A 16,924-nucleotide genomic window follows, 5' to 3' on the forward strand; every position below is an offset into this window, starting at 1 on the left:
GTGTAAACGATGTGGAAGAGATCAAATGTGAGTCTGTTAACTTCCATAAGTGTTGATGGCGCTGGAGTTTATTAAGAGTTGAATGTGTGTGATTGACTGAAGACTTTCACAAATGCAAAAGAGGCTGCGTGTGTGTGTGTGTGTGTGTGTGTGTGTGTGCAGCCACTGCCGTAGAGCTGCTGGTATTACATGCTGTAATCTGGCATTCACTCCCCCCTTCCACACACACACACACACACACACCCATTGATGGTGCATTCTCTCCCTGATAAAGGCGGTGTGCTGCGATGCATTCAACATCAATCACTTCCAGCGCGCGTACCCTCTCCAGTCCATCAGCCGGGGGAAGTGCTCTCGCCTCGGGTGCGGGATACGCGTCTCTCCGCTTCATTATCCCGTAAGAATCCGATCCTCTCCGCGGCGGGGCGGTATCGTATGAGTGGCTCTGTGCTCTGGAACCTGGACGTGCCATTTATTTATTCTCTCCCCATTCACACACTAAAGAAGTTGGGGGGTGGGGGGGACTTGAGACTTTCAGCACCACTTTCTCCGTGGACAGCGCTCGCAATGGTTCCGGCGCATCGACGCAGCCTCGGAATTGCGCGTGGATTCCCTCTGGATTTACTACTGAGAAACATTGTTCACATGTTGATCTGAGGAAAGAGGAGAAAGAACAAACCCACCAGCTTTCTTATTATTTCTTTTTCCCCCTCAATTGCCGAGGAAATCCCCCCCTCAGCCCGAGCGAAGCAGCCGACAAGATACGATTTTTTCCTTTTGGATATGGGTCACTTCTTATAATGCAAAAAAAGGGATTCCTCGTTTCGTGCACGGGCAGGATGAAGGGGTAAGTGCAGCCACCCAACCTGCCAAAAAATGGGTCATCTACCGCGATCAAGTGTTTCGAATAGAAAACGTCGTGACATCAATTTACTTCATCCTCAAGACGGAGTAGTGTCAACAAGGAAACGATGCGAATCTAAAAGGAGGGTGCATGCAAAAAAAAAAACTGTTTCAATGCCTGAAAATGATGATTGATTCGTGGCAGCTTTTGAAAAGTAGATGCGTGTGTATGTGCGTTGCCTATCAGGAGTGCAACGCCCAGAACTGTGCATGCATTGATTGTTTTTACGCGTTGTCCGTGGAGCTTCTTGGACGTTGCTGCGCCGCACACACACGCCTCAAGTCGCAGAAAATAAGATTACCCCCCCCAAAAAAGCATGAGTCAATATCCCAACTGCTGCAGCTTCAAGGTTTTAGATGCAATTGTGGTTGCATCTCTAAAAGCACATATTGGATAGAATTGGGGAGGGGGATCGGGGGATCGAGGGGGATCGAGGGGGGATCTGTGCATCAATACCAGCCAGTTTGTGCAACAACGGGATGCAAACAGTCGCAGCTCCCCCACATTCATCTCATCCCCACCTCCCTTCTTCTCTCCGTGTCCCCCCCCCACCCCCACCCTCAGCCCTGGAACAAGTTGAGTCACGTACAGGGGGCTCCTGGCTGGGTGGTGCTTTGTGAGTGTCTGTCGCTGGTTGGTATTTGGGGGTAAACGTTGTGAGAACTATCGATTGTCAGTCACTGTGCTGTGCAGATGTGCACCCTCCTGGCACTGGAGGCGTGATTTGGAGACCGATGTATGGAAGTGCTGATGTGAGGCTGCCCCCCCCCGAGCAAACTTCAATAGGTTACTTAAGCATGCACGGCTGTTACTCCAAGGCCATTCGTTTAGTTGACAGGGACGTACATTGGGCTTTAACTTGCATGTACGCAGTTTGTCTGTTGGCATACAAAGCGATGCTGGAGATGCTCGTCAAGATTCCTATAAGACAAAACAACTACACCTGACTCGTAAAGACTATAATTATTAATATCGCTTCCATTTCAGGCTACTCTCCCTCAGGCCTTTTTTGTGGGACCAGAGATTAGCTTTGTGCTATCTTGCTCTCATAGCTTCAATTCAAAGTGTGGAGGGGGTGCTCTGTGTGATTACAGCCAAATATGCCATTGTCTGCATTCCCTCTGAACTTACAGCCAAGAGGGGAAATGTTCCTCATATCAGTGGGTAATTATCTAAAGAGTCTGACTCAGCAGAAGGGAGGTTTTTTAATTCAGTTTCACCAGCCTCCGAGCTCTCATGGGATACATTTTATGTCTTACGTCGGGTTATTCTTGTTGGCATGTTCCTCACAACTGCAGTGACTGATAGCCTTACCTGGATCTAGCTACAAAGCGCGCTTAAGAAATCTCCCCCAGAGAGAGATTGGGAGGAATACTCCATATGTGTAGATTGTAGCCGGGCGAGAGGTGCAGGGCTTATTCAGAAAGCCTTAGATTTACTTTTCCGAGCTTTGCCTGGCTTATCTTGTCCTGCAAGTTAGTTTAGCAAGTGCAGACTCAGCGTTAGACCCCGGGTTCGCCCGCTGCTAAGTTCTCATATGTCATGGGCCAGAGTGTATAAGCAGCTATGAGGAGATACTGTAGCACTGCTTCATTCTCTTGCTTAATAATACACGAGGACACGGCAGCATGTTGTAGCTTGGCCAGAGGATACAAACGCTTCTTTACATTTCAGGCCGTTGGCAACGGGGTCATTTAATGAACACATCACATTCACTTGATGGATGATCAAAGCGATTGAAATCATTTCAGGGTGGGGGGGGGCTTGATCCTGTTCTCCAATCTGCAGAGAGACTCCCCCCACACCATCTTTTACTGTAGCTGCCGCATGGATCCAAGAACAAGACTGCAAGAAACACACGTGTTGTGCTCTGCTTCCCAGAACAGACCCGTGGTTAAATTCCCGACAGACCTCCGTTGTTCCCCTTTTACAAAGCCTCGTGCTGGTGTACAGAGCCCAGGTTTCAGCCACATTCTCCTCCTGGCAGACGCCATCTGCTCACTGGGGAGGTTTTCCAAACAATTCCATATTAAAGGCAGCGGACGTGAGAAACATGGCAACACTACAAACACAGCATCCTCAGGTTTTTTCCCTCCTGTATAAAATTAAAAACAGGTCACTTAATTTGGGAAAGGAAGGGAAAATACCTAAGTAAACACATGGCTAAATAAAATGTTGTATTTATGTATTTAAGTATATATATATACACACACACACATAAACCAATCAGCACCTATCTGGTTTTAATGAGTCTTTTATTTCAAAATTTGACGCTCAGATTTTGTAATGCATTCACTCAAAACCTTGCACTAACGCTCAAACAGCCCCTGCTTGTGCTTCGATTTGCTCTGCTTGTTTTCAAACTGTGCGCTTGCATTCTGATATTTTAGTTGCTTGCGCTCCGATGTTCTGCGCTCCGGCTTCAGCTCGTCTCCTTGCTTTCAGACCACCTATGTGCATTTTGGGATTTCTCCTCTGCTTTTGAATATATATTTTCTTCTGCTCTTGGACTTTTTGTCGAAGTTTGTCAAAATTCCCCAACAAATAGAGTTCCAGTGTTGTGTCTATACATTTACTTTTCCAGCCTTCGTTGTATTCACTTGCGCTGTTGGTGCTATTCCCATAAAATACAGTAGAGCAAAAACAAACAGGGTTGCGTCTATCTTTTTTTATAGTTACTAGCTCGAGGAAATCTGCCCAAGCAACAAAATATCTGAGTGCAAGCGTACAGTTTGATCGATATTTAAGCACAAGCTAGGGCTATTTGAATGACAGAATCTGAACATGAAATCAATAATTCCTGGTCTCAAACTGAAAGACCACATTCTTGAATAAAGATAGAAAAAAAATCCGTACATTGACAAATTGTCCCTTTCAGAAACAGTAATTACTCTCTTACATTAATAATCTGAGGTTTTCTGGAAAACATCCCATAATTAGGAGCCTGCTACTCTTGTTATGGTGAGCGTTTAAGTCTTATAATGTTTTTTTCAATAGACGATATTTAAGCTAATGGACACGTGTTGGGTAACTTGCATCATAAGGAGTTTCATAAATATTTCATAATATTCCGAATCAGTCTGTAATAGACCATCAACGCTCACGGAGATTTTCCATTATAGATGGAAATTAAATGTTTGTCCTTGTACCAGGATATTGCATTAAAACAGATGGTGCGGTGCTCTGAGGTTATACTATTCAAATTTTGCACATTAGCTTGTAAATTTATAACTGTGAAGTAATGTGGAAAAACAACAGGATTTCAAATTATTAACAATGGAGAAAAACAACAGAAAGATCCAGAAGAGGGATGCTGTGCATTTCCTGACTCATCATACACACAGATTCTTCCTGGGGCAGCGTTGTGTGAAATGGAGTGTGAAATGAGTGCACTTAACATCCCTGCAGTAGATTATACACATTATCTTACGCCAGGGTTTGAGAGCATCTTGCCTCTCGCCTGCGAATCTGTCATCAAGTTACATTCACCTTTACTCCAGTCCATTTAATGTTCCCCACAGGCCCCAAGACCATCTCTTCAAACAGTCCCGCGCTTGTTGTTCCAGACCTGCATGAAACAATATAATCACGTAACTCGGAAGGTTCACCGCGACTGACTTGGAGCGCCACACAGAGTTTGCGTCATTAGTGCTTCATGCTCTGCATTTTGCCCTTTATTACAAACTGTGCTCATTCACCTTTGCCCATGAGGTGAAGTTTTCATCTGCATTTGTTTGTAAATTAGCAGGATTAGGCAAAATCTATACACAACCAATTTCCATGAAATTTTGTGGCGGGTTGGGGCATGACCCAAGGAAGCGGGATTTACATTTTTAAGTGGATCCAGATCAGGGGGCAGGTTCAGTGTATATTTTTTTCACCTTTTAATTGATTTCTCAGTTGGAAAAAATGCAATTTGTGCAATTTGGTGCGGATCCAAATAAAATACAGATCCTGGGAATTTAAAAGTGGTTTCATAAAGTGACTGTTGAGCCTTGGTGGAGGTTAATTGTAATAAATAGTATGTTGGTCATATTGAAAGAAGAGAAACATACTTTGATATACATATCACACGTGAAAGCACTAATGAAAGAAGCTGTTGCCAATGTTATGTTTCATTTTTTGTCTGTGTTGTGTATTTTTCTAATTAATTTGTGTAACTGATCAGGAGACATGTTGACAATCACGAATTTTGCAGCACAATTAATGCCTTTTTTTTCATTACTTGGTTGTTTAATCATCATCTCACTGCAACAAAACATTTAACTGTACAACAGGGACCAGTGATTAGCCTCAGCCATGGGCCAGTTTTTTTTCAGCCTTATTCAGAGGTGGGGCAGCTTCTATAGAAGAAAATAAAAAAATCTTTTAATTAACTGATTTATAAACATGTCTCCGGATTTTATTTATATTGGCAAAAGTCATAATTTCCATTATTTTGTACTCACTGAGCTCCAGCAGTCATGGTGATACTCTTATCTGCGGCCTGCTTCGGTTATGATTGAATGCCAGTATTGATGTTGACACAAATTGTTCTGTGCCAATTTGACCCAGGAGTCACTTCTACACAACAATATAATCACTGAATTATTTACATATACGTTATTCTACATATATTATTTTGCTGGTTTGTTGTATTGTTGATTTGCGTAGATTGTGTATGTGAGCAGCTTCAGTCTCTGTCATGAGACTCCACCCTAATCATGTGACCTTGTCCACACTCATCATGTGATCACTTGAAAACATCTGGAAGAAAGAGCCCAAAGGCAACCATCTTAAATTACCCTGAACAAGGCTTCAAGTTATAGTCATTTTTTACTATTGAAAGTATACTATATATATATATATAGTATTATTTACATCATTTGAATGTGACCTAACCTCCCTGAGTGCCTCAAATTTCCCGAACCTTCTGCACAATGTATTTATACTTGATGACATTTTTTGTGAGAAGGAAAATCAATTATACGTGTATTTATTTAAAATAGGTAAATATATCATATAACAATATAAATGTAACTAGTTAAAGCAAGAAAATACATTTTATATAGTTGTGTATAGAAAAATCCCTTGTTTCTGTATCTCGTTTCGATATATAAGTGATGAGCAGTTCTTAGTGTAACACTGTTCAACAACTGTCCAGGGAGCGCTGGGCCTACATCATAGAACAAAAGATGTATCACTCCTTCCCGTTCACTTTGACTGTCTTCACCATAAGTGGCCTCAACAGACCAAGATGCAGTGGGAGGAAAAATACTGCACTCTGAGTGAAAAGGGACGTGTACGAGTATTTGGTTTTGCGAGATGTATTCAAGCGCCCGCAGCTCCGTAATTGCTGGAAATGACTGTAACAGACACACTTCCTCTTGTCAAAAAGGCATTCTGGGAAACCACAACTCCAAACAAACATTAGCTGCAGTGGAGGTGAAGGAGGCAGGTGGACAGAGAGTGTGTGTGCGTGTGCTCTAAAGTAAATAGCACCCGTTGTTAATGAAATCGATCCTTAAAGATTCTGTAAACATTTTCTCAGTCAGCTTCCAACAATGAGATGTAACAGTTACAGTTGTCTAAGATAAGAGGTTTTCTGTATTTTACATACTAAGCATCAATAGCATTGATTTGGAGCCATGTTTCCGCCCACCTGGCGAACACAAGTTCATTATTCATGCTCTTGTAGCTCTGTTTTTGGTCTCTACCACCTCCTGAGGGACCTTTTTTAGCGCCTCTATTAATCAACTCATTACCTATTATGTCCGCCTGCTGTTTGTTCCTGTGCAAGAGATTGAGTTAAGAGTTAATTAGAGAACAAATGTCAGGAGTGTGCTCGTCAGTGTACGACAAACAAGGTGAAATCACTGTTTCTTTCCTACGTCCCATAGTCCCCAGCTTCCTTCAAGCTCCCTCAACGCCGACCTCCCAACCACCACCTCTCCCTGAGTCAAATTTAACAGCGCAGCGATGCTCCTGCCTGGATGTGCTTTCCACCTCTGAATGTGGGCGTAGCTGGACAGAGGCAAGAGTCTGCTGTGATCTCGCTGCATTGCTCTCTGTATATTCAATTTGTGCGCAATTCGCCTGGAACAGCTCTGCTCAGCTGACAATATGCAAACAACGTGAAAGGGGTCGTTCGTCGTTATGAACCACACAGAGAATTATCCCCTGTGTCTGCAGCTTTACCTGATGAGACGTGTTCAGCACCAAACAGCAGACGGACTCATAGTGAAGCATTCAGCAGCTGAAGGACCTGATATTTCTATTAGTTAGAAGAGATCATAGAATGTGTATAAAGATGGACGACATGACTGCTCCCAAAAGTGAGGCCAAAGTGTCTTGATCAAGATGTAAATCCTGCCTCCTCCATGTTAGTGGATGGGAGATGGATTAGTCATTTAGTTATACTCATAACAATGATGTATGTCCAATTGATTGATTGACACCTGATTGGTCGAGCATGTGTATCGACAGGAGTTCGCTACCGTGGCTCCACCCCCTGATCGCTTCTGAGCAGACTCTGGCTCCAAATGCAGAAGATGGCCGTGTTTGTATCCGGGATAGTATAGCTTGATTTCTGGATAGTGGGAGGAAGGGGAGACACATCCTCCGTCTTTATATACAGTGAGACACCCCACTTCTAAATCACAACAGCAGGGGGAGAAGTTAAATAATGTGAGGTCTACAAAAAAGTGATGTTCTGCTGCACATCATAGCAATCAGCCCCTTTTCTCTGTAGTTGCTAAATACTCGTTGTGTGCCTGATTTTTGTCGCAGGGCTGAAAGACGCCAAAACGCATTGTGCAGAGGTGGATGCTAATTCTCCGTGGTTCTGTCACTCTGAGCGACCCATTTCAGGTTTCAGAAACTTTGATCCATTGTCAACAGGAAAATACTGAACGCTGCAGTTTGAAGGACAAATCAAAGAAAAAAACCTGAATAAGAGCGAGGAGGAATATATAAAAGGCTTAAGAAATGCAAAAGGCCTCAACTCTGACGATGCGACTAAGGACTCAAGACCTTGTCACACGAAGCACAACACGTACAATGGTGAGATCAAGGATAACCTCAGCAGATGGCAATCACGTGGACTATAGACTCAAATCCTGGTCTCCTTTGTATATGAAGTGAAGGTTCTTATGCATTCACCTAAAAATTGGCCGGGAATCAAGGCTTCACCCGCGATCTGCGACACACTAAAGTGAAAACTGCAAATGAGTTGTTCTCCTGTCGAGATCAGTCAGCGCAGCCTATAAAGGGAACGCATGGCTCCTACTTGCTGGGATATGGCTGATGCAGTCAGGACAAGCAAGGCAAGCAGTACTTAACCAATTTAAGCTAAAAATAGCGATATATGTCCTTATATCTCACAACAGCATTCTCTCTCCCTCAAGGGTCTGCAATGGACTTTTTGCATCTATGTTACAATTTACTGCCCTCTGGTGGTGGTAGCAGACCATTGTGTCGAGAAGTGGAGAGAGCAGCATTTCATTTTTGACGTTGTCTCTTGCACATTGCGGATAATCGTCAGATCTTTGATGGATGACTAGCAAGGACTGTATAAGATGGATGATTTCATAGTTTGTTAAAAGTGAAGCCAAAATATCCTCATTGCCCCCTGGTGGCTGGCTGTAGTATAGGCCATAAATACTGCCTGTCGGGCAGTTGTCGGGATGCATCATCCTTCTTTGTAGATTGACTCACTAGGTTTCAATGCGCTAGTTATTATATCACACACATTGTCATACACATGCAGAGGTGTGTGTGGAAACTGCATTTTTGCATTCAAACATTACAAACAGTTTTTCTTCGTAAGCACTAAAATGTACTAAACAAATTACACTGTGATCTTCTCTGGGCACGAATCTGCAGAAAGTTTGAGAAGTAGTTTGAGACTTCATATTGTTACACAAGAAGTGCAGCCTCTTTTCAGGGATAGTTCAGTCGGTGTGGGTTGTGTTCGCAGCAAGTGGGAGAACGAGAGAGCAGGTGTGTGAGGCTGGAGCGCAGAGAGAGAAGTTTGCAGTTGAGCTGGGAACACAGTGAATGTGCAGTTTAGGCTGTTTGTCAGTAAACAACTCCTCGAGGCCCAGGCCAAGTTCCTGCTCCTTGACGCCATCGGCCTCGGAGCACATCACAAATCTGCCCTGTGCTTTGATTCTAGTCAAGATGATGAGCCAGGAAACACAGGGAAATACAGGATCCTGCATTGGCACTTGAGTTTGGTAATTGTTAGTTAATGGTAAATATTTTGAGGATTAAGATAAGAGTGATTTATGGATATTTTCTGCTAATTCAAATGAATAATCCTAATGGGCAACTTCTCCAGTTTCTTATCACCCCAGTCAGTAGTTAAACCTGCCTTAGTCACCAGATCTTGTGTATATATATATATGTGTGTGTGTGTGTGTGTGTGTGTGTGCCTACCTGTATATCTGCCGGTGTGTGTGTGTGTGTGTGTGTGTGTGTGTGTGTACCTGTGTGTGTACCTGCCTCCCTGCCTGTCATCCCATCTGCCTGTGAGCCTGTTCCTCACCGTTCACTTCATCAGTCGTTCTTTTAAGTCGTGCGTGTGGCTGCTCGCTGTCTGTGCTGTTATCAGCCACCACGACAGTTTAATGCTCTGCTCGCTGATACAGTTGAGAAAACAAAATGAATTATGTTTTGCTGTAAAGTTCAGTATGACCCTTTTGTAATTTGGCAAATCTGTTAATCATCAACGCTCCCTTGTTATGTTGACAGAACACTATCTGTCTCTCTCTAAACATATGTGCAAATTACAGTTGTGAACAGAAACGTACGTTCCGACCACACGGGGATGTGAGAGATTTCAGAGGTGAGGCGCTGTTTTCATAATTGAAACATCATGTGTGAATAGTCATCGTGTGGACTTTCAGACTCAATTCTTTTTCCATTAATAAATCAAACTAGGCTTGCAGATTAGCTTTTTTTTTGGACAATTCCATATGGTTTTGATTCTTCTTTTTACTCTAACATTCTTCATTAGTTCTAGTTATTACAGTTATGGGCACAATAGGATCCATTCTAGTGAGAATAACTCCCCAAAGGTTTGTGGCAAAGGGCTCCAGTGCACACACAGATGTCAGGATGCCATAAAACATTGTATACCCCTAAATGTTTTCCTGCATAATGGGCCAAGTCTGAATTATACATTCCACTGTCTGAACTCGGCTCGATCCTGTCCATAAACACCCTTAATGTGATAGGTTTGTTGAGTGGAGTTCAGGTGAGGTGCTTACAGTAAAGAAGAAGCTCTGCAGATGCACTTCTTTCAGCTGCTCGCTCCCGACTGGGCCAGTGAGAGGATAAATGCAAAAAAGATGCAGATTTGATGGGAGTAGATGCTGATTTCACCTCACATGTAGATGAAAGTTCTCCTAAAACACGAGCCCAGACTTCAGAGTTGCCGGGGCTTCATCTGGGGACTGCTCCGGTTCTGCAGTCACACTCCGCCGGCTGGCACGAAGGTGTTTGATCCCCCCCCAAAAGTGGCTTTGCTCAGAAATAGATCGCTGTGCTTAGTGTGATGAGATCAGCGTGGTGCAGGTTCTGGAGAATCGACAGAACATGAAGAGAGCGCTGTGGCTGCTACACGGCCGACGTGCCCCAGAATTAGCATGAGCGGGCACCGAGGTGAAGTCAGAATCCTCTCATGTCCTGCGGTGATTCATTATCAGCCACAACAGCGATGCCCGTATTGTTCTCACCTTGTGAGTTTATGTGCGTGCGTGTCACACGTGCGTGGCAGAGTGTGGTCGTGGAGACACCGACGGTTTCAGGGAACTTCACAGAGGTGGGTTTGATTACGTTTGGCAGGTGTTTGTGTGTCTGTGAACACATTTTGTCACCTTGACAGCATCACGACCGTGCGAGACGCGGTAATGAAACTTTACAAGTGTGTAGCCGAGATCGAAATGAAGGTCGAGTTTGGAAGAAGGGCGTGTTCCTACCCACGACTTCTGAGTACTCATGCAATCATGTAGTAATGACTCTTCAGTACTTGTAGGTCTGGACGTCAAAAACCTCTGTTGTCTTTTTAAGAAAGCGTAACAGTTTGACAGTGAAACCTGGTTCATTTTTAATCAGTTGTGCATCATTTACTGCTACTAGTGGCGTTGACATATTAAAAATGTAATAAAAATTTGCAATCACTGGTGTAGATGCACATGAGGGCGTTAACTCAATTTATTTCATATACCGTCTTAATTGCAGCTCCAACACGGTTTCAAATTGCGGCTACAAATAAATATATGTATGTGTGTTTGTGTGTGTGTGTTTGCACAAACATTATTTTTAATTTATGGAAGACACAACCTAGGAAGGAAGGAAGGAAGCTGGAGAAGGTGGAGGAACAAGCAGAGAGGGATTTGTGCTAAATTGAGGTGTGTGAGTTATTCCTGTTGTATTTTTCACATGACAGCAAATAAGAAAGTAGCTTGCGTCGACTTATCAGCATTCACACATGTGAATATTTATTGAATCCCCGTGCTATTGATTTAATCCCCTACATGTGGGCATCATTAACAGGGGCTTTACCAAAATAAAATCAAAACCTATATCTCCTCTGACCAAATGCAGCACATGCACACATGAGAGGCAGAAAATGAAATAAGTTGTGCGGATATCTGCCTCAACCACATCCGCCCACACTTTGCTCTGCACGGAGCACAAAAGCATACGTGCACGGTGTTGAAAGCCACTGACACAAACACGGAAAAAAACTATACATGCTCAGGGACATAGACACGTAGGACAGCACGCTACACACACATGACGTATGACAGGCAAACATGCGAATCACAAAAAGCCCGCGCGGCTAAGGGGGCGGCTGCAGCGGGAGTGAGTCCACGAGCTGTATGAGAGCTCTCCTGAGATCCCTGGAGCCCATCGTGGGTGTTTAGTCTTTCCCGCGGGGGACGCTCGTTGCTTCTGCGGAGGCAGGTTCAGCTCGAGGATTAATGAAAAGCTCCATCTTAGTCATGAAAAGAGCATTTTCACAATCTATTTAACATCATGCATACCAAAGGCTCACATTAGGCACCGTTGACTTATGCTCGCCTACAGCAGTGTTTCCTGATGCATTCATTGCCACTGCTGTGATCTTCCGTGGGTAGGCTGCCCCCCCTCCAGCAGTGCCCATTGAGTCTCTTGCATTTCTCATGTTCGCTGTCATAAAAACTCATTCTTCAGCGCCGAGATGAAAAATGGCGCGCGACAGGAAGTCTGAGGGATTTATTGAAGAAATTAGAGTAATAAAGCTTCCCGTGACTTTAGTGTTCTTTTGGGGTAATGTCTGTTTTTCTCTCTTCTGTGCGGTGATGGATGACTGTCCCACAGAAACAGGAATGAGCGGCACAGAACATGATATCAGACAATTCAGTCGAACATTCACAGGTGAAACTAACTCCCTGTGAGCGGGGCTGTGAGTGGGACCAGGTCACATGATTGTAATGCAGGATGTTACTATCTCAGCAGCCGGGCTGACCCGACAGAGGCTAGAGTGGTGTAATAGGCTCCAGTGGAAAAGCTCAGAGAGGAGCATTCCATGAGTGCTGGATGTTATTTCAGCGGTTGCCTCTGGTGAATTATTTAGTGCAAAGGGTTGTAATTACACAGCAACTACACAAGGCGATTAGGTTGTGGCATGTCCGGATCTTCCCCGGAATCACAGGGCTACGTGACGAACCCAAAAGGCATTCCAGGAAGCTGCTCCGTGCACCCGCCCGCCTCTTGCACCTTTCAGCTCTGTCAGCGATTTCTCTCCTGCGTGGCAGTGGCTGGCGTCAGGGCCGGCCCTCTCAGAGCTTTTAAAAGGTTGTTAAAGGTCCTCGCGAGACACGGCCCGTATCCCCACCCACACCACTCCAGCCAGCCCGCCCACAAAGCCCTCCAAGCAATCACAGCTTGCAGGGAAACTGGGGGGGGGAACGAAGCCACTCGCTCGTAGCAGCCATGGAAACGACCGGTCATCTCTGCCACACTGACCTTTCAGGGCCGTCTGAGGACTGTGATGTGACGGCGTGGGCGATGGCTGATGGCTGATGGGGAAATTAATGCCTTGATTCATCTGTTGGTGTAAACACAGGATGACAGGCACAGTACAACAAGATGCAGCTATAAGACTCAAATAAGACACAAATGTCACCCAATGTACTTTTATAAGGGGAAGACAACTGGAGGGCCCATTACGTGGCTGCGCTCTCTTGTCCTGTCCAGGTTGGTTCGTCTGTCATGGTGAATTGGCAGCGCTGCAAATTCTGCCTGACAGCGGAAGCTCCCCTTAGGGAGACTAAGTGGCATCAACCTGTCATAGTCGCACACTGTTGCTGACAAGGTGATGACGAACACCTTTCATTAAAAGGCAGAAGCCGGGTTGTTCCTCTGAGGAAGCATGCTCCGGTCTTAATGTCAAAGGGAATGGACTGGGGCTGGAACAGGATTTTATATGTCACCATGATGCACTCTCAAAAATTCATAGGACCCACAATCAGGGGCAGTGGGAGGTGAACTCCTGCCTGGATCGGACCTCTCGTGGAAACTGTTTGAGTCCTGTCACAAGCTGCCAACATCGCCGATGCTGCAGTAAAGCAATGTGGATTCATATTGCTCATATCCGCCAGCGGTGACGGCTCCAAATGGCAGTGACAGGTGAGTATTTTGACAATTTAAAAATTCAGCACCTGAGAAAACCCGGTTCGAGAAGTCATTAAACTGCACACGGCAATACTGGCCAGTGTGTGACTGCTTTAAAGAGACAGCAGAGGCTGAAAGCTCATAGCTGGCAAAAGAAACATTGCTGAGTTTGGTTTTCTATAGTGGGAGCGCTCACTTGCTGCTGACTAGGAGGCCTTTTCACCAGCTGTGACAGTGTGGGGCGGTTGTTGTTTTCACCTCGTGTTTGTGCGTTATCATGAACAGAATGTAGTACTGCAGCGGGAACGACCGCAGAGGCCATTTTGACGACTCTGGCAGGTGTCTGTCTGACAGATGCTGTCGACGCTTTAGCATCGCCACCATGTGAGATACGGTCATGCAGCAGGTGGGTAGTTGAGTGACGGCCAATTGGAAGCCGAGTAGCGATGTGTTGGAATGTCAACATGTTGACGGGGGTTGCAGCTGGTGCTCTCTAGTTTATTGCAAAGTTTGATTTGTCACTTCTGAGGGAAAGCAACAGCATATTTAAATTGGGTTAAGTTGCATTTACCAAAGCCTGAAGGTGTTTTTATATCATTTTTTTTTTACGTTATAGCTTCTAAATGTGATATAGAGCCTCCATTTGATTTTGTTTCTGATATACTGTCTGTTGTTGCCGTCACACGGTCACACATGTGCTTGTTTTGACAGATGTTCAGTACCTGTTAGTGACTGAAGGAGTCAAACTGTCAGCCTGTGTTGCATAAAAGCAACACAAATCCCCTGAGTTTTGCACAATGGCTCATCACAGGCAAGAAAAGAGGCGTCACCTGCTGTAAAGAGTCCGAAAAACATACAAAACAAACAGTAATAATGACGCTAATAATAATACTGTAATTCATACGGCGAGTGAATCCATCATAAACACATTTACAGTTTCCGTAGGATCAGAAAAGATTGAAACCTACATTTCCATTGATTATTCAGCTGAGCAGAAAGGGAAAATGCGGAGCACTGGATCCATTAGGGTCCACTAGCAGAATGTAAATTATCACATTAGGAGCAATAAAATAGCTGGAATCTCTCGGCAAACACAAGTGTCTGAAGTGCTGCTGGCGCACGGCTTCAAATGAGACACAGCTCCCACACCTACAATCCATCCACAAATCATTACCGGCCAACTGAGTGACATCAAACCCCTGACATTACGACAAGTTACTACAATCTCCATGACAACTGTGATTGCAGGAGAGAATGGCGATCTGTCACCGGCACTTCCTTTTGTCTTCGCTTTCATTCGCCGGAGCTCTGTATCATCGGATTCTCTCCAGACTTTGAGATCTGTTCAGTTTTGGCTGCAGCAGCATCTCTGAGCGAGGTGATGAGTGAAGAGTTAGAGGACTGCACCTCCGCTCTCTATCGCTCTGACCACACTGTTCGATTGTATTGATTTTTCTTTTTCTTATTTCTCTGTTGTCCTGCTGGGTATTTGGAAGATACACTGTGTAAAAGAAAACAACCTGGGATGTTTTTTAATATCATTTCAGAATGTAATGAAACACAATGGAACACATTTTGAACGACTACATTGGCAAAACAGTGTTGTACAGTGACAACCTTGAAATTCAATGTTTCTTTATGCATAAAATAACATTTCTAGGAAAAAGGAGTGACAAAAACATATTTACAACATATACAAACATATATATGAAACTTTGACATGTAAAAAAAAACATTATCGTATATAATAAAATATTAATTAGAGGCTTAATACATTTTATGGGTAATGTTGTCTTATTGGCGTTATTTTCACTCAATGTATTCTTGAAATCCCGAATGTTAATGTTACAACCTAAGTGGACAGATTCCTTCTTTTTTCCTGAGTTTAAACAGACCAAAAAAAGGTAAAAATTCAGGAGAGATGTTTTGTAAGGTTTTCATGTGCGTGTGACTACATTTATTATCGGCTGCACAGTTTTTTCCATTTGGCTGTTATGATGGCACAGCAGTTCCACGGCCATAGATCACGTTTCCATGCATACGGAAAGTGCAGTCTATAATGTGGTGTAGACAGTAATGTGAGTGAGGTGTGATGAGACTCTAACAGCTGTGAAGAAAGCCTCGTTGATATACTGTATATATACAGAGTATACACGTAGAATCAAAATGATGAACAGCTGGATTCACTTGTTTTACTGAAGAAGTAAGATTTGTTGTTATTCCCTCTTCCAAGGATTTTTGTTTCCCTCCTGTTCACTGGTTTGATTTTTAGATGGATGGTTTGTTTGTCAGGTGGATGATGCAAAAATCACTGAACAGAATTATTCAACATTTGGTGGAAGGATGTGACACCACTAAAGAAAGAACCTGTCACATTTTGGGGCAGATTTGAACAAAAGGGGCAGTTCCAGGAATATTTATCACTTTCTTTATTTCCACCTGAATCCAAGGAAAAGGATCTTGATGAAAAAAGAAATCAGCCATATTGACCAAACTATTCCCATCAGTCTTTATGTTTAGTGCACGTTAGCAAATGTACTAAAATACTCAACAACACATGGTGCTACCGGTTAAACATCAGCACCTCAGCACGGTCTTTATAAGCATGTGTCATACTGTAGTGTAGCATCACTTTGCATAAGTACAACCTCACAGAGCCATGAAGCCTGGCTGCAGACTCTTAGTGCTTTTTGATTTACGTTGCATCGCATAAGATAAATTATGCCACATATTACACATCATTCTACAGCATGCATCAGCTGCACAGTCATTAAGTGAGCTGTGGCTCTAGGGAAGCAGAACTTCCTATTATGATGCTATAATGATCTATAACCAATGATCTATAACCAGAGAGCTGTAGTGTTTGTGCTGGTTTGGCTGATAATAATGCACATTATATATCCATCCAGTATCTATACTGTTTATCCATGTGGGGGCTGGAGTCAAACCCAGCTGGGTGCACCCTGGACTGGTCGCCAGTGTATCACAGGGCCAAGATATAGAGACTATTCACATTCAGATTCATTGTCAATTTAGAGTCTCCCACACATAGAGCTGAATTGTTTTGGCCCAGATTTGGCTGATATCCCACATCCGGCTCACATACTGGTATGATGGCGCTTGGGTGATCCTCTCCTGTTTGCCACATCTGGGCCATAATCACCATTTATCACATGGACCACTTCAGGTCCACATCTGGATACCACCTTGTAGAGCACCATATGTTTGCCACAGAAGGCCCACACTTGTTTATGGATATTTGGGCCACATTTGCTATTTTACAAGTGGGCCACTTTAGACTCACATTCATTTTGTCCGTGGCCACAAAAAGACCAGAAGTGCTGCATTATTGCCTGAAGTGTCCCACATGCTTAT

The 16,924-nt window shown here is 43.9% G+C and overlaps 1 protein-coding gene across 1 annotated transcript in view; it reads left to right on the top strand.

Annotated features, from left to right (window-relative positions):
* Positions 1 to 201: 201 nt before the first annotated feature.
* LOC118104438 (metabotropic glutamate receptor 4) overlaps positions 202 to 16,924 on the top strand; it is a 157,896-nt gene continuing 141,173 nt past the window's right edge. The window contains exon 1 of the mRNA XM_035151307.2: positions 202 to 847. The gene's annotated coding sequence lies outside the window, so the exon portion shown is untranslated. The remainder of the gene's footprint in view (positions 848 to 16,924) is intronic.

This window comes from Hippoglossus stenolepis, chromosome 3, assembly GCF_022539355.2.
Source record: "Hippoglossus stenolepis isolate QCI-W04-F060 chromosome 3, HSTE1.2, whole genome shotgun sequence".
NCBI classification, from domain to species: Eukaryota; Metazoa; Chordata; class Actinopteri; order Pleuronectiformes; family Pleuronectidae; genus Hippoglossus; species Hippoglossus stenolepis.